This window comes from Marmota marmota, unplaced genomic scaffold (assembly GCF_001458135.2).
Source record: "Marmota marmota marmota unplaced genomic scaffold, marMar, whole genome shotgun sequence".
Classification (NCBI taxonomy): domain Eukaryota; kingdom Metazoa; phylum Chordata; class Mammalia; order Rodentia; family Sciuridae; genus Marmota; species Marmota marmota.
The window spans coordinates 3,931,864-3,950,756 of NW_025999999.1; the positions used below are offsets into that span (position 1 = coordinate 3,931,864).

At 35.6% G+C, this 18,893-nt stretch overlaps 1 protein-coding gene across 7 annotated transcripts in view; it reads left to right on the forward strand.

Annotated features, from left to right (window-relative positions):
* The first annotated feature begins 351 nt into the window (after positions 1 to 351).
* The window catches only part of R3hcc1l (R3H domain and coiled-coil containing 1 like), a 93,141-nt gene continuing 74,599 nt past the window's right edge, over positions 352 to 18,893 (forward strand). For 3 of the 7 annotated variants that reach the window (XM_048807114.1, XM_015494604.2, XM_048807116.1), the window contains exon 1: positions 353 to 469. The gene's annotated coding sequence lies outside the window, so the exon portion shown is untranslated. Of the gene's footprint in view, positions 470 to 489; positions 795 to 18,893 lie in introns of those variants that run through there. The other 4 variants (XR_007349098.1, XM_015494608.2, XM_015494605.2 and 1 more) reach the window with 4 other exon arrangements.

Sequence of the window (18,893 nt, forward strand, 5' to 3'; positions counted from 1 at the left end):
ACGTCAAATGACTAAGATTTAAGATGAGCCTGGAAATACCTCCGGTAAATTGGCAACAAGGACTGACAGCAACAAAGACATTTTCTACGGGGGCGGAAGCTGCAGGCCAGAATGGAGTGCGCACAGGGAGGAAATGGAGACATCGAGTGTACATTATTTTTTCAAGAAACTTGGTTGTGAACGTAAGAGAAAACGTACAACCGACGGGGACGGGCAGAGATGTGAGCCCGTTTACAGATGAGGGCAATTAGGGAGGCTTCTAACGTAAACACTCTCCCGCCCCCGTGATTTGCCAGCCCCGCCCACGTGACCCAACGAAGTGGGCGTGGCCAGGCCTCGCGTGGACTACAGCCCCCAGAAGGCCTCGCGGCGCGGGGGCGACGCTAAGACCTGGAGCGCGCTCCAACGGCGCGAGCGGAAGAGCCTGAGCTTCGGGAAGGCGGCGGAAGCGGAGAGCTACTGTGTCCCGGTAACCACGAGCCCCACTTCCCCTCGACCCTTTCGCACTCCAAGCTGGGGCTCGTTGACTCCACTTTTCCCCTCGCAGCCCGGGACGCGACTTTGTTTTTTCTTGTGTTTGTTACCGGTATTTTCTTCCTCACGTGACGTGCAGGTCCGGCCCCCGCCCGGGGCGGAGGTTACTGAGAAACTCTTGCCCTTCGACCCTGCTGCGCCCTGGGTCGACCGAAACCCTCCGGGGACCCTTCTGTCGTTTCAGGGGCCACATACCCGCTTTGGGGACTCACCCTAAGCGCTCCCAGCGTGTGGGTCGTCCCGCTCCAGGGTTTCAACAGGTAGTGAGCTGGGGTCTGTGGCGTCCCCCGCAGGGCTGCGGGGGCGTGGGCGGCCTAGGCAACCCCGCGACCACCTGGGGGCTACCGGTGATTTCCAGGCCGCGAGCCTTGTGACAGTGTCCGGGGCTATGGGCTGGAAGTGAACGGTTTGTGAGGGAGGATGCACTTCCTTCTCTTGTGGGGCTGCCCTGGGAAAACTCTAGTCCTGTCGTCCAAGTTTTCTGCACCTGTACAGCTGCCTCTGTGTTGTCTAAGAGCAGGAGCTTTGGGTTTGGAGTCTGATGTCACGGGAGGAGTCTGGGTCTGTTGCTTACTGGACCTGTGGTCTTTTATTGTACAATGTTTCCTGTCGCCTCGTTTTCTTTATCTGAAAAATGGGAACAGTAATCTTTTTTCCTTGTTTGGGCTATAAATTATAGCATGTTTAAGAAATTCATAGTATAATTCAGTTTCCAGTTCAGGTCGTTAAATTTTAAGAACTACATCTTTATGAAGCAGAGGAGTTAATAAATCGAGGGAGAGTCTCTTTGGAAACTAATATGAACCACACAAACGGTCTTGTGCTAGGTTCCCAGTGAAGAAGTGACATTAGGGCCTTACCACCTGTGGAGTCAATTTTAAACTTCATCTGGATTTTTAAGGCCCACGGGAATTTGAACTTCCCTCTCTCCAGTGCGCACACAAGTATCTGCCCCACTTGGTCTTTTAATCTTTTCTCAACACCACACAGGTACCAACATCTGAGAAAGCACTTAAAGATCCACAAGTATGATGTTGAACCAATGACCAATCTCTAGCAATTCTTGTGTCTTTTGCCCCCTGATGCTACTCATGCACTAAATCTAGCTCTGCTTCTTTTTTTTTGGCGGGAACAAGGCGGGGGTGCCAGGAATTGAACTTGGGGCGGGGGCACGTGACCACTGAGCCACTCCCCAGCCCTATTTTATATTTTATTTAGAGACAGGGTGTCACTGAGTTGCTTAGGGCCTTCGTTTTTTTGATGAGGCTGGCTTTGAACTTTCCATCCTCCTGCCTCAGCCTCCCAAACTGCTCCTGGCTGTAGCTCTGCTTCTAACACAGTCCCATTAACCTGTGTGCCTATTAGTTGAAATATTGTTATTTTCACCTGTCATTGGTGTATGTGCTAGGAGTTTCCTTAGAGTTAAATTCAGAATATCAATAGCCAATGTTTCAGTCAGTTTTCTGACTATTGAGCTCTGAGACTTAAGCAGGTTGCTCATTGACTTATTTTTTTTTTTCCTTCTTGTAGAGAATAGAGCTTTTGCAGTCAATTCTAAAAGGGTTTTGGGTTGTAGTAATTAGGTATGTTAGCTTATATTTGTTCCAAAATTATTGATTGGAAAATACTTGAATATAGGTCAGAAAACACAGGATGGCAGTAAAGTGCTTTAGAACTGTGTACAAAGTAGAACAAATATAAGTTCAAATCCCAGTGTTGTGACCTACCAGTTTTCAACTTGTATGAATTAGTTGACCTCTCTGAGCCTGTTTACTCGTTTTTAAAACAGGGGTGATAACATTTGCTTCATAATGTGTCTGTAAGGATTAAATGAGGTGTATCTTTTAAGGGTTTAGTAATAAGTTCTTATTATTTTGTTGCTGCTTTTATTAATTATTATGATAATAAGAAATGATGAAAACTTTAGGTATTTTCTGGAGACTCCATTTGTTTGTAAAATGAGAATAATTATCCCTAACCTACAGACTTAAAAAAAAGTACTTTTAATAGCTAGTGCAGTGGTACTTGTTTGTAACCTCAGCAGCTGGGGAGGCTAAGGCAGGAGAATCGGAAGTTCAAGACCAGCCTTAGCAAGACCCTGTCTCAGAATAAAAAGTACAAAGGACTGGGGATGTAGCTCAGTGGTAGAGCACCCCTGGGTTCAATCCCCAGTACTGGCAACAAAACAAAACAACACAATTACCACCACCATCACTACCAACAACAAAAACTTCTAAATAGAGTATTTAGATTGTAGGCTTTTTTTCTTTTTTTGCAGTGTTATTTTATATAAAAAGAATTATGGGGTTAGGGGTGTAACTCAGTGATAAGGTGCATGAAGCCCTGGGTTCATTTCCCCCCCACCCCCACACTTTTAAAGACTTCTTTAATGCTGTTGTGAAAAAGTTGTTGGGCTGTGTTGTGATTTCTACGTTTTTAGAGATTCCAAAATGTTGCTTTGTACATACTTAGTTGAAATTGGACTGGTGTTTCATTTATGATCTGTAGTGAGAGTGCACTTCTGTGCTTGTAGCAGAACAGTAACGTTTGTGACTCAGATATTGACTACAGTAGAATTTTATAGAACATTTTTTCTATAAAAACTTTTATTATTTATTTTTTTTAAGTTAGGCTATTAAATGGGTAGAGTTTTTTTTGTTTTTTGTTTTTTTTAAATTTGGCATTAGGAATTAAACCTAGAGTGTTCTACCTCTGAGCTACATGCTCAGCCCTTTTTAAAAATTTTTTTTTGAGACAGGATCTCATTATATTGCCCAGGCTGGCCTTGAACTCATGATCCTCCTGCCTCAGCCTCTTGTGTATGAATACTGGTGTATGTCATGGTGCCCAGTGACCTCATTTTGTAAAAGTGGAAACTTAGTGTCTGCTGTTGCTGTTGGCATGGGGGTGTATAATTATAAGGAGTTAGTTTAGAGAAACCAGAGAGGAAAACTTTATAGAGAAAAATGATTTGTTGGTTAAGGCAAAATCTTAGGGTTAAGAATTGGAATATGTACTTTTACTTTCTTCAAGTGCTGCAATGGAATCAGCAGAAGCCTGTAGATTTAGATGTTCAAGAAGTCTTTGTTCTTTTTTTTTTTTGATTTGTATATCCCCTGGCTATATCCTTTTTCAGTTTCAGTTTAGTTATGAATTAGCAAGAAAACTTTTTTCCACAACAGAATTTATAAAAAGCTATGATGATAGACAGTCTTTTTCATTAGAATCTACTTTGTGTGCTATAATGTGTTTTTATTAATATTTATTTTTTAGTTGTAGTTGGACACAATACCGTTATTTCACTCATTTATTTTTATGTGGTGCTTAGGATGGAACCCAGGGTCTCACACGTTTGAGGCGATTGTTCTACCACTGAGCCACATCTACCCCAGCCTATCTAATGTGTTATTTTTTCCTTAGTTTTAAAACACTTTTGCTCTTTGACTCGTTTTTACTTACAAGGAATTTGGAAGGTAGACTTCACTCTCAACTGCAGAATCTGAGTAGGCATAATGAATGTTCAGTAATGACTGTGCTAGAGAGTTCTGAATAGGTGCATTCTCTTGATATCCTATGTCACTGAGGCACAGGATTCAGGAGAGGCCATACTGTATTGTGAAAATAAATTAAGCTTTGAAGTCAGTATGAGACTAGGTACTGCTGAAGTAGTACTGAAGATCATTTTGAATTCCACTTCTCATCATCTATAAAACTTTAAAGATGGAAGCATGGCTGAAAAGATTTAAGATTATTTGAACTAGGCATATTCTAGTTAAACTTGGTAAAAAATAGGAATTGTTATTACTATTTTAAAGTCATAGATTTTGGTAATGCTTCACAAGATTAGTGTTTACCCAAGATTAAGGTTGTTGACTGTGACTGTGGAACATGAAATACTGAAAAGCTAATTGGCCAGCATTGAATCTGTGACCTTGTCCTCATTATTTTCATGAGCTAACTATTCACAAATATCTCACCAATAAATTAATTAACTGAAATGAATAAATGAAGAGGCTGGTTTATTTTTTATTTTCAGCTTGCAGCTCATTAGTCATAAGAAAATTAACTAGGGTTAAGGGAGTGAAAGTATAGATTTTTAATTAATTTATTAAGACTAACCCTCATACTGTGTGTAAAACTGGTGACCTACAGGATGATCTTTGACAGCTGCTAACTAGAACTATAAGTTGTTGAGTTATGTTTGTTACAGACTTCCTACCTATAGGAGAAATGACAAGAAATAGAAGTAGGCTATTCATGTGTTGAAAGAGTACCCTACACCTCTATGCTACCTACCTGAAAATGTGCTTTAGAGTTCTCTATTAATGAGCCCAGGAGGATGGATGAAGCTTGAGTGACTCCTGAGAATTTAACTGAATTACAGAGAAATTCCAGTTGTCAGAGCATTAGGTAGGGGTAAAGTATAGTATGTTGCTCAGCAGCAGTACTCTTGCATTTGAATAGAATTTTTCTCCTCTATCAATAAAACATAGACCAGTTTCTTCCAGTTTGATGTGTATTACTCATTGACATGCTAGTCTGTATAGTTTCCCATTCTTCAAATTCACTCTTAGTTTTATTAATATTTGTTGTTCCTCTTGTTTGTTTGTCTCTTTTAATGCCAAACCTGGCAGATTTGGGACAAGGGATAAAAACAGAAACAAAGAAGTATTGTTAGAAACAACAGGTTCTGGTGTCTAGTATTGTGAAATTTCCAAATAATATGGGCTTACCTATGAACATGATATGAATTTCTGGAATAGGAAAGTGGCTGACAGTCAAAAACAGGCCAAGGGGCTGGGGCTGGGGCTGGGGCTTGGGCTCAGCTGTAGTGTACTTGCCTGGCACGTGTGAGGCATTGGGTTTGATTATCAGCACCACCTATAAAGAAATAAAATAAAGGTCTATCAACAACTAGAAAAATATTTTTAAAAATGTGGGCCAAAGATGTATAGCATTCCTTAATATCAAATTTGCTTCTTAGAACAGAGTCTGAATGTGTTAATATTGGCTGTATTTGGGCTGTTTCAAGTTGTTTGTGATGGAACGTTAGAAGAGTAATAAAGAAGGGAAGCGCTTGGCTTTAAATCCTCTCAAATTTATACTGGTGGTCCTGTTTCCATTTCTTAACTATAAAATAGGGATAATACTAACTCTTACTTCTAAAAATTAAAGGAAAAAGTAAACAATAAGGATGTCTTGAAAGTGGGGTGGGTAACTGTAGGGGAAAGAAAGAAAGGTAGATTCCAAAAACACTGTCATACAGAAAAAAAAAACACCGTCATACAGAAACGGAAAAGTCAGAAACATTGAGTGCGACAGTTTCATAGGTAGTTAGAAAGTAAGGTGATCAGATGAGAAGAGAAGGGTGGATTTAGAAGCTCAGGGTAAGAAATTAAAAACAGAAAGAAAATGAATGAGGGAAAAGCAGGAAGGGTTTGATCAAGAGAGAGCGTATTCATTTGGTTTTGGTTATAAGAGGAGAACTTGTAAATACTTAGGAAAGAAAAGCGGATATTAATAGTAAATCAAGTAAAATGCTTATGCAGTTTTTATTACACTATCATTTTCCCTTTAATATTAAACTTGTATTGTATATTCAACATGCAACTACCAAACCAGTTTTTTACAGTCCTGTTAACTACTTATTTGACCCATCATAGTATATTTTTAATACATTTAAAGAAAAATAAGTCAGTGTTATTTCCTTTTTGAAATGATTTTTCTCAAAATCTAATACATGCTCACTATAGAAAACTTGGAAAATATAGAAAGCTTTAAAGGATAACAACAGAAAATACTCTTAATCTCATAATGTAAACATAAAATAACAAGTCCCACCTTTTCAATGTTTTCCTCCAATCTTCCCCCTCCCGTCACCAGGTGTTTACTAAAGTTGTGCTTTCCTAAAGGAGTAACAAAGCTGTTTATAAGTCCAAAATTATACTATCAATTAACCATTTATGGTAGAGTTATCTTTACATATCTATTTTGGCATTTATATACTTTCATAAATATTTGTATACCTCTTTATTTCCTCTCCCTATATTGTAAACTATGTAATCCATCCTATGTCTTACACTTTTAGCATAGTATTGCATATAATAGGTTCTTAGAATATACTTGAGATGAATTATTAAGCCCTCTAAGTAGAATTATCCTAGTAACAGGCTGCCCAATTGATAAAAGCTTGATATTTAGGGAGTTATGTATGTTTTAATATGAAGCTGTTGAACTAGAATAAGGGTGCTTTTTCTGGTTAGATGTTTTTTGTAGCAAGCCATGCTAATACAACATATTAATGCAAAGCAACTGTTTTATTTTGCTTATGGATTTTGTCAAGAATCAGGACACTGTGGAGATGCTGCACTTAATTAAGCCTTAACTGGGTAAGGTGGAAAGCTGGTTCTGACTTGGTGACTGGGAGCTAGAATCTTGCGGCTTCTTTACTGACATGTCTGGTGGTTGATGTTGGCAGATCTCTCCGCAAAGGCTTGGTGATAGCTTTTTTCCCAGAGTAAGCACCCTGAGAGAACCAGGTGGAAGCTGCATTACCTTTTTTTTTTTTTTTTTGTGGGGTGTACTAGGGATTGGACTCTGGGACACTTAACTATTGAGCCACATCCACAGCATTCTTCCCATTTTAAAAATGTTTTTTGAGACAGGGTCTTGCTAAATTGCTATGGCTTTGCTAAGTTTCTGAGGCTGACTTTGAACTTGTGATCCTCCTGCTTCAGCCTCCCTAGCTGTTGGGATTACAGGTGTGCACCACTGTGCCTTGCTTGCATCGCCTTTTTTGAGCTAGGCTTGGAAGTCATAATAGTGTCTGTCACAACTTGGCAGATCCAAGGAGAGCAGCAGTTACATGGAATCTGCTTCTTGTGGGAGGAGTACCCAATTAACCTGTAATCTCACCTCTTAGAATTGACCAGTTTCAGATATATAGTTTTTTATTTATGATTCCTAAATTATACTGTTTTGAAAATGGAAAATCTTTTTTAACAATTTTGAGGCTAACTCAGATGGTAGCAAAAGCCAATCTGTACTGTTGTAAGGCTATTCATGGTGTTTATCCTTTGTAGTATAACAATTCATACTTTCACAGAAATATTAATATTATTTTGTTTTTGCTGGTTCTGGAGATGTAATCCAGTGCCTGGGCAAGTGCCACTAAGCTACATCCTGAGATTTTAATGTGTTTAATTACAAAGTGTTTTCTACACCCTGGTTGGATGTGATCCAATAGATGACAGTACTTCTGTTGAGATTCATATGGTGATAACAGTATTTGAGAAAGGTGGTCTTGGTGGTTATGTGCTTGAAATAACCTCAAGCAGGAATACCTGAAAGTATTTAGTAGTTGTGTCATTGATAGTAACATTGGGAAAGGGCCTCAGATAGGTGTAGGAGAAAGATAATGAGTTCAATTTCTAATGTTAAATGCCAGGTATTATATAACTTAAGTGGTTTAAAAAATCTGGTGCTTTAAACATTAATTAATCTCAATGAGTGCTGTCCCTTTTAATCTGTTTTTGAGGTGACACATTTATTCTAGCAAATAAATGTTCTGTGGAATTTGTCTTTCAGTACTACTTTTAGAACCAGTAGAGCCATGTAAGAAAACCAGTCTCATTACCTGATGGTCCTCTTCCTTTTCTCCCAAAGAGTATTATTTTGCTTGACCACCTATCTTATTTCCATACTTCTACCTAAGTGATTATTGGCAGTTTCTAAAAATTAATCTGCAAAGACATAAAATTTATTACCATGGAGGATAGTTAAATGATTATTGCAGTTGCTGAAGATAGTAAAAAGTCTTAAGCTGTGTTAGCACCTTTGAACAAGGTTGCTAGTTATGTGCACTGGCTAAAGGATGTGTTGTAGGAGCCAGGTTTTAATGATCTCTTTAGTACATTAGTTGTGTATCTTGAGCAAGTAATTTGTTTGGGTCTCATTTTCCTTATTTGTAAAATGGGGATGGTGATAATACTTTTGTATTGTGGAATTGTGAGGACTAGTTCTTAGATTTAGAACAATGTTTGGTATTTATACCTATTTATTACCACCACAACTGTTGCTGCTATTGCTACCACTACCATTTCATCTGTTTATTTCTCTCATTTTAAAAATCAGCTGTATTCCTTTATGTTATTTTTTTTTTTCATGTCGGTAGAATGATAGACTGTTGGAGGTAAAATTGGAGCTCCAATGATCAGAGATATGGTCTTTTTTAAAAGACTATTTTGTCCTAGAGGTTGGCAGGAGAAGAGAAGACTAAGGATGGAGTATTCAGGAATACAGTAGGGGAGTGGGAAGCAGAAAAGGAGCCTACAAAGGAACAGAGGTTGTTTAGAGAGAGAAAACAAGGAGTGTATATTAATATAGAGGTTAAATTAATTAGGATTAATTTGATTGCAACCAAGTAGCAGAGACTTAAACAGAATAGAAGTTTATTTCTCTTGTGGTGAAGAGTTCCAGGGCTGGTATGGTTTGCCATGGATTCTGTCCTTTTCCAAAGTCTCTGTAGGGTCTACTAGAGCTCTAGCCATTTCATCCACATTCCATTCATCAGAAAGGAGAAAGAGAACACATCTGCCTCCCTTAAAAGATATTTCCTGTGAAATAAATAAATGAATGAATGAATAAATAGTGTGTGTGTGTGTGTGTGTGTGCGTGTTTGTGTGTGTGTGTGTATATATATATATGTATGTATATATATATATCTTATATAATAAATACACACACACAACTTTTGTTCATATTCCATTGGTGAAATTTAATTACGTAGCCATAGCTTGGACGATTTGGGAAATGTATACTTTATTTGAATGGTCAGTGCCTGGGAATAAAGAATAGGAATACTCAGATAAGTGTAGCTAGAAGAGGAATACAGGGTAGATAATAGTTCATTGTCTTTAGGACAGTTTAATTAATTATTGGTAATTCTCAATAGAACTTCTGTAATTTTGAAATTGAGTACAAATTTGTTCTTAAATTGCATCAATAGTACAGGTGAAACATCCCTAATATGAAACTCCGAAATCTGAAACACTTCTGGTCCCAAGCATTTTAGATAAGGGACACTCAACCAGTGGGTTGTTTTTAGGGTATAATCCCTTTATGAGTCCTGTGTGTATGTGTGTGTACATATGTGTATATTTCCATTTAACAATGTTGAACAAAATTACTTCACATGGCAACAATGTGAAAAATTGATGATAAGTAAGCCTCTGGTATCCCTCTTCGGTTGATTTAAAGCCTGCAATTTTTACTCAGTCCTCCATTCATTCTCCAATTTGGTTGGTTTTTGGCCAGTGTTTTTAATCCATCTCTGTCTTTATATTACTTCTGTCACTGCTGTTAATCGTATTTCCCAAAATAGTTAAATGAGTAAATTTAATTAAATGTGTTATTTGCATTGTCTCCTGATCATTAATGAATTTGTAAGTAAGGTCAGACTTACAGTCTTCATAGTATTACAGTTACTGAATTCTATCCATTAAAGTGGTACTTAAATTTTATTTTTAAGGCTTCTGTATTTTGTGTTTATATGCTTTCAGTGTTAGAAATATGAAGCTCTTCCAACAAAAAGATAACATTTTCCTTAGAATTTTTTGTCACTTTCATCTGAAAATGTTATAACAAGTTTGAATGAAAACTTCTTTTTTTTTAAGATAAAAAGAAGAGGGGCTGCGGTTGTGGCTCAGTGGTGGAGCGCTCGTCTAGCATGTGTGAGGCACTGGGTTCAATCCTCAGCACCACATAAAAAAATAAATAAACAAAATGAAGGTATTGTGTCCATCTACAACTAAAAAAGAAATCTTAAAAAAAAAGATTATATGTTGCTATTTGACTTTTGTTTTTTTGAAATGATTTTCTAAATTCTTTTATCAGTAGACATAGTTTATAGTAGACATAATTTAAAAAGTAAAATAGTGAAAAAAAAAAAAAGAATTCATAACAAAATACAGGGAGTAGTTTTTTTCTACCTTCCCTATTCTCTCTAGTCCCTAAAGGTAACCACTTTCAACTTCTTAAGCTGTTTCTTCTGGCATTACATATCTCTGCATTTTAAAATAATGTTTTTATAATGCTATCTTTTAATTCACTTATTTATTCATTATGTATTGCGTTTTCATTATGATGGCACAGAAAGTTTCACTGTCTTAAATAACAATTTCCACTGTTACCTTGCCCCTAGCCTCCCAATTTGGTTTTTTTTTTTTTTTTTTTTTTTTAAACTGTTAAATGGATACAGTATCTTTAATGTGGTGCTGAGGATCGAATCCAGTTCCTTACTTGTGCGAGACAGATGCTCTACCACTGAGCTGCAGCCCCAGCCCCTAATTTAGTTTTATTATAATGTTTGGTTAAAAAAAATAGTTAATGTTATATTTATACTATCATGCTTGTGCAAATATTATTTGCTGATAATCCTTTTTTTTTTGGTACCAGGGATTGAACCCAGGGGCACTTTACCACTGAACCATATCCCCAGTCCATTTTGTTTCTTATTTTGAGACAGGGTCTCACTAAGTTGCTACGGCCTTGCAAAGTTGCTGAGGCTGCCCTTGAACTTGTGATCCTGCTTCAGCCTCTTGAACCACTGAGATTACAGGTGTGTGCTACATGTCTGGTCAAGACTAGAATATTCTTATGTGAAATTATACTATGTGATTATCATTATTTTAATAAGTAAAGGTGAAGTAATAATACGGTACTCAAATGTAGTAACTAAACATTGGTCTCTAGACAGGGCATTGCTATAGAAAAGGAAGACTGTCACATTTTTCTTGATTGTGAGCTATCACTTGAATTTCTAAAAGTAATTTTTGGAAAAAAACACAAAAATCTTTATTATATTAATACTAGAGAATACTGAGCTTGAGGAAGAAAATGAGAATCACTTTAATTCCATACCTAGAGGTAACAACTGTTAATAGTGCAGTGTATATTTCTAGTAATTTTCTATGTCTTTACCTGTGTATTCGTACATGTATATTTAAATGGGATATACTACACTTATTTTTTTTATTCCCCCTTCATTTTTTTCACTATAAAAGTATATATTTTTTGAGAATTTTGTTTTGCACAGAATCCTAAGGGATTATGTTTTCATTAACAACATCTGACAAGTGCTATTTATTTGATTGTAGCTTTTGTGCCGTGCACTGTGCTGATATTTTTGTTTTTTAAACAGTTTTATTATGTTGACATTATTTCAGACTATAGAAAAAAGTCTAAGAATGGTAGGTAGAATTCACCCAGATATCCCAAATGTTAGCATTTTAGTGTATTTCTTTTTTCCCTTTTATAATGTAGGTGTATACAGTTAGGTGGTGTTAAATGATGGGGATATATTCTGAGACATGCATCCATAGGTGATTTAATCATTTTGTGTACATTATAGAATACTTACATAAACCTAAATGGTATAGGTCAATCACTTGATGTTAACTATTGAAGCAATCAAAAGACATGGTAAACTTAATGAATGAGGGTGCTGCCTATATAACTTGCCATGTTTTATAGTAAAGTTTTTTAAGAATATACTCTAAAATGACGAAAAGTATAGTAAATATACTACATATGTATGTACCATATATAATATAGTAAACCATTAACAGTTGTTGATAATCATCATCACATAATACATTCTGCACATAATTGTGCACTATACTTTTGTACAACTGGCAGCCCAGTAGGTTTGTTTACACCAACATCACCACAAACACACAACGCTGACACTAAGTGATAGGAATTTTTCAGTTCCATTTTTATCTTATAGGACTACTGTCCTATATGCAGTCTGTGGTTGACCATAACATCATTATGTGGTACATGACTGTTTCTTGTGAAAGAAAGACATAGACCTTTCCCCTTACTTTATGCCTAAATCTTTCAGCGTGCATTTTCTAAAAACAAGAACATTTTTATGTAATGCTGTCAAAATCAGTAAATTAACATTGATTTGGTAATAATAATTTAATTGATATTATAATCCACAGACTTGTTTACATTTTACCCATGGTGCCAATAATGTACTTGAGAATAAAAGGAAATTCCAGATCATGGAGTGTATTCATTTTTTATTATTTCTGTAAATCTAGAGCAGTTCCTTAGTCTTTGTTTTTTCATGACATGGACGTTTTTGAAGAGTGCAGGCTAATTGTTTTGTAGAATGTATCTAGTTTGTGTTTATCTGATATTTTCTCATAATTAGATTCAAGTTATCCAGTTTTGTCAGGAATACCACAAAACTAGTATTGTGCTTCTTAGGGCATAAGCTCAGGAGGTCCAAAATCTTGAAATATTGGTAATGTAATCTTGGATCGCTTCATTAAGGTTGACTCTCCCAGGCTTTTCATGGTGAAGTTACAGTTTTTCCTTTCATAATTTTTTCCCAGTTGTTTGGTATCGGGAATTGAATCCAGGGATGCTTAACCACTGAGCCACATCCCCAGCCCTTTTTATTTTATTTTTTAAATTTTGAAACAGGGTCTTGCTAAGGTGCTTAGGTCCTTGCTGTTTCTGAGCCTGGCTTTTAACCTGTGATCCTCCTGTCTCAGCCTCCCTGCTGCTGGGATTAACAGGCATGCACCACCACACCTAGTTCCTTTTGTAAGTCTTTTTTTTTTTTTTGGTGGCAAAATGTATATGACAAAATTTATTTTCATATTTTAACCATTTTAAACGTATAGTTCAGTGGCATTACATTCCCTTTGTAATTTCAAAATATCTCAGGAAACATACATTGAGATTTCATAAAATATTTTGCTGCTCTTGATTTTAATATCTATTGATGAGGTCTGCCTGAATAATTTTCAAAATGGTTCCTAAATGGTGATTTTCTGATTGTATCATTCTTTCTCATTTATTTATAATAGTTATATTTATTTTTTTACTCTTTCTCTGATTTGGCCATTTGGAGCCCCTTCAACTGATTCCTGTTTCCATTTGATATGCCAGTCAGTCATTCTTTAAGCACTTCTTGCTTCCACATGAGGTATTTTAGGGTCATATTTGCACTCTCCCAGGCACAGCCCTGGAATGAGTGCTTTCTTAAAGGATCCCTTGTTCCTTTTGAGTAATGAATAGCTTTGTAAGCTATAGTCTAAATTCTGAAAGTCTTAGCTGCTACTGGATATCATTGCTTCAAAGCCCTCTCAGCAGACACCTAGGAAATACATATATGTGATTTGTGTGTGTTTATATACACACCCATAGAACTTTTCTTGACTACTAAATGCAGTGAGTTTATACTGATACCTTTGATTTTGATCTAACAAACACTATAGGATTTTATTTTGTCTTCCCCTTTTCTCATATTTATGGCTCTATCCAACAGTGAAAATTTTTTGCTTATTGGTTCAATCCTAGAATGTAAAAAAATAGTTTAAGAATTGCTAACTCCTACCATTATTTAAAGGACACCTAGTAAGTAGAATTCAGTTTGGTTATAGTTTTTATTCTCTTTAGCTTAGGGCATATAGTCCAATCCTTCATTGTATAGTAGGGTAGCTACTTTTACAACATGGATTGAAATGTGTTCTAAGTGTAAAATATGCATTGGATTTTGAAAACTTGTTACAAAACAAGGAGTGTGAACTCTGTCTTTAATATTATAATCTTTTTTGCAGACTGATTGTTCCAGTAAGACCAGTTTTCTTCAGTGATTTTGAGATTTCACCTTTATCATATGTATAATTTTTGTATGATCTATTTCTGGACTTTTTATTATTTTCTCACTGTTGCTTTTATAGAGGTTTAATAGTATATAAGGGGTTAGCTTTTAAAAATTTTAATGTTTTCCTGATTATCCTTACATGGTTATTTTCCTGTTAAATTTTGTTATCACCTTGTCTGTCTCCATTTTTAAAAAAGTTTTCCAGTATTTTTATTTAATTCGCCGACTTGATGATATTGAATTATTCTGAGTTTTCTATTCAGTAACAAGAAATATCTGTTTGCCCAAATCTACTTTTGTGTATTTTAGGAATGTTTTTAAGTTTTCTTCATTTTGTTTTTGTACACTTCTTGTTAAACTCTCCATTTTAAAAAAACTCAGTAATGATTTTTATCATGTCAGCATTTATAGAGCTATGTCATTCCTTTTATTGCCTGTAGTTTCCTGTGGTCTGAACATACCATAATGTATTCAACTTTGCTCATGTCAGTGGACCTTAAATTTGCTTATAATTTTTCACTATTGTAAATAGCTCTGGAATAAGTATCTATATACAAGTTCTTTTATTTCATTAGATTACATTCCTTGAAGGAGAATTGCCTGGTCAAATGCCCTTTGATTTTAAAGTTTCTGAAGCATTGCTAAAGTATCTCCTTCCCTTCCATTCATTCAAAGCAGGTAGATACAGATTAAGTTTTAAATGGCAGGAGTGCCCAAATAGTGGATTTTTTTTTTTTTCATCTGAATGGTGTTGAATACAAATGGCAGAAAGGTAAAAAATTTCATTGACTGTTTTATATATTTAAGGTCCAGATACAATGTGTGTTATATAAAAGAGACCACTTATTGATTACCTTGCATGTATTAAATCTAGGTGCCTTTTTTTTTTTTTTTTGAGAGAGAGAGAGAAAGAGAGAATTTTAAAAAAATATTTATTTTTCAGTTTTTGGTGGACACAACATCTTTATTTTTATGTGGTGCTAAGGATCGAACCCAGCGCCCTGTGCATGTCAGGCGAGCGCGTTACCGCTTGAGCCACATTCCCAGCCCCTAGGTACCTTTAATCCTACAAATCCACCTAACATTTAGACAAAACTCAGATATTCTACATGTTTAGCACTCAGATGTAGACATATCTCTAGATATAGATACATAATACCAAGCATACTACAACCTAAAATAACAGTTGCTTATTTAACAAAAGAGTTATAAAGTGATCATTTAAAAGCCTTTAAACACATCTAAAATGCTTTCTATAGTAATAAAATGTATACCTACACTAACAGTGTACTTGAACCTCATTCTGTTGGCATCATCAAAACAAGACGTCACCATTCATTTTTTTTTTTTACCTGAAAAATAGGCAAGGATAAAACCATCTTTATTTTTCATTTCTTTGCTAACTGATGAGGTTTGTTTTTTTGCCCAACTAGCCTATGTGTTGGAACTATAGATGACAGGGTATAGTTGAACATCTTTTTGTGTTTTTGGTCATTTATACTATTGTGTTTCTTATCTGTTTTGATGACAGAAGTAATTTCTGATCAGTTTCTAGATCAGTCCTTAGATGTCATTTCCTGTTCTGTTTTGTTAATGAGCTTCTAAAAAGTATTTGTTTTCATTATACATTCTATGGTAATCACTATTAAACTATTAAACTCTTAGTAGTTACAAAATTAGAAAATGAAAATTAAATGCCCAGTTGTCAAAAGAAATACTGTATATTTATATAAAAGTAACTTTTGCTGTTATTATATCCAGATGAGGCTGCTGTCTGTCAGAGGGAATTTTGTACAATTTGCCTTCACACACAGTCTGTTTGCATGGTGTAGACTTTTTTTATTCAAAACATCAATGTGGCAAGTTAGTAGTCTATACTTAGGCACATTTTTGTGTTTATTTAAACATTTGCTTACATTTTGTTACTTCAGTGTTATCTAGTTACTCCCGTGTAAAATAAGTTTGAAAGTGTCAATTTCCTGAAAGACTTAGGATCTTTTGAAGATTTTCTTTCTTCTGTTGTCTTTGTCTTTCTTAATTTTGGTGTTTGTTGTGGAGATAGTAAAGATTGGTTAAATTTTGGAATTAGTTTTCAGAGTTAATTATTAGCTTTGTCGGTTTACTCTCTTTCCATTGTAACAATTGAGCTTATTAAACTCTAACTTTCCTATAATTCACATAGGGAGCAGCAAAGATGCAGTTTTATTGTAGGGATTACAATAAAATAAATGTTATAGGGATTTAATTAATTTATTCAGAAAGAATAGATGATCATAAATCTTCAGTAAAATATAGGAGTAAAAAAACAATTAGATAACTGTTTTTGATTTTTATATTACCCTGTAGGTATTTATTTTCAGTCAACATTTTTTCTTTTAAAGACAGTAAGTCGATATGACTTGCTGTTTTACCCATCCTCTGATATTTTCAGTATTTTCCAGCTTCTGACTCTTGTGTGTTGCCAGTGGCAACTGGGAAGCTGATGTACAGGGTGAAGGCTTTAGTGGTAATCAGAGGGTCAGTCACAGCAACTGTCAGAAGAATAATTGTACTCATGTGCTGCTGAAGCACATGGCAAAAATTGAATGGAAATTGTAATAACATGATACTGGTGATTTGCAGAATTCATTTTAAATTGTTTAGCACAGCTAGACATGGTGAGAAATAAATGTTGATGTTGAGACCTGAGTTTAAACAGTGTTCTCAAAAAGAATACAAGGTTAAGGAGTCATGGGCACAGATAAAAGGGGGAAATAAATTTCTCCTTTGTTAAGTTTTTTTGGGTAGTTTTTTGCTTTGGTTAGCACCAGAAAGCTATCTTGAGACATTTCTAAATGTTATGCTTGGCTCATATAAGTAGATGCATGGGATTTCATTGTACATAACTGAAATAGCCTAGATCTCAGAGCAAACCAAAGTGAGTTTTTTTTTTAACTTATATTTTGTTGTATGTGGACACAATAGCTTTATTTTATTTTTATGTGGTGCTGAAGATCGAACCTAGTGCCTCATGCTTGCTAGGCAAGTGCTCTATCTCTGAGCCCCAGCCCCAGCCCCAAAGTGAGTTTTAATCTAGGTTATTTAAAATCTCCTTGTACCTGTCTTATTAGGAGTATTATTTTTTTTTTTTAAGAAGCTAATTTGCAACTAGCCATAAAGAGTGACATTGTGTCCAGGAAAATGCTATACTCACACACTGTACTGTCCCACAAGAGTACTTCTTAAGTCCCCAAACGCAGTGCTGACAATCTGTGGCAGCCTATGAATTGTTGAATAGCAGTTGGGGAAGGTGGACAGCAGGGTAAAGTGATTGTAAGTTAAAGAGGAGATGGGAAGGGGAAGAAATGAGAAAAGAGCAGGACAACTCTGGTTTTGTGGGCAGTTTGAATGCAAGCTATTCTAGTTGTTAGGATCTGCTGATAAAACTGAAACAAAACATGCAGAGGTGTTTGGAGGCATAAATACTTATCATTTCAAGATGTTATTGTTTAATTCTGTTATTAAAACTGTAAGGTAAGATTAGATGGAATTAAAAATTTTGGCCAAGTGCTGTGGCACATACCTGTGATCCCAGTGGCCAGGCTTAGAAATTTAATGAGGCCTTAAGTAACTCAGTGAGACCCTGTCCCTAAATAAACATTTCAGAAGGCTGGGGATGTGGCTTAGTAGTTAAGCATCCCTGGGTTCAATCCTTGGTGCCAAAATTAAAAAAAAAAATTCTTTTGAAGAGACTAGACATATCACTTTGTACCAGGGAATGAAACTGAAAATGAAAATTAAATAAAAAGGGTTGGGGTAATGGAGTTGGGTCTTATCTTCTCCAGGAATTATTGTAGTGATATTAAGGACAGTCTCTAGAATATCTAAATCCCAAATGATTGACTGGGTCTTTATCTCAGGCAAATGTATCTTATGTATTTATATATCTTTTTATTTGATTTACAAACATATATGTACATTTACCACCAGCTGGTTTCATTTCAGAAATATATGACCAGCTAGAGCCATCTGTGTCAGATATCAAGGAATAAATTTCTGGCTTATTATTTGAATTATGTAGAATAATTTAATCTAGGGCAAGTTATGATTCTGATCTTTCTTGGATTTTAAGGATGATTATACAAAGTACAAGTTGAACACTCAAAAAGTTTTTCATTTCAGGTTTCAAATTTTTGAATTACGGGTACTCAGACTTATATTTAAGTCTAAGTAAATATTCCAGAATCCCAAAACTCTGAAATCTGAAACTTTCTGATTCCAAGCATTTCAGCTAAGAGAAACTCAACCAGTAAATGTATTTGATTGTTTCCTAAGTATAATGTGGAATTAGGTTTGGGACCCATTGTTTTTGACCCCATTCCTTCTGTTAATTCTATTACTAGTTTTAGGTTAAATATGTTACTGTTTGTTCATTGATGAAATTGGATTTAAGTAATCATGAGAAAAGGTTTTAGTCAAGGATACTTGTTATCTCCTCTATATCATTGATACATACTGAAAAAGATACCAGGGCTAAATGGAAAGGCAAATGTAGTGATAAAGGAAAGGTGTAGACACTGTAATAACTTCTCAGGACTTACCTGTGGAGTCTAGACTCAATTCTCCACCTTATCCTAGTGTTGAAGGCCTTCCAGGCTGAATATAATCTTTCTGACAATGAACCTTTGGCTTT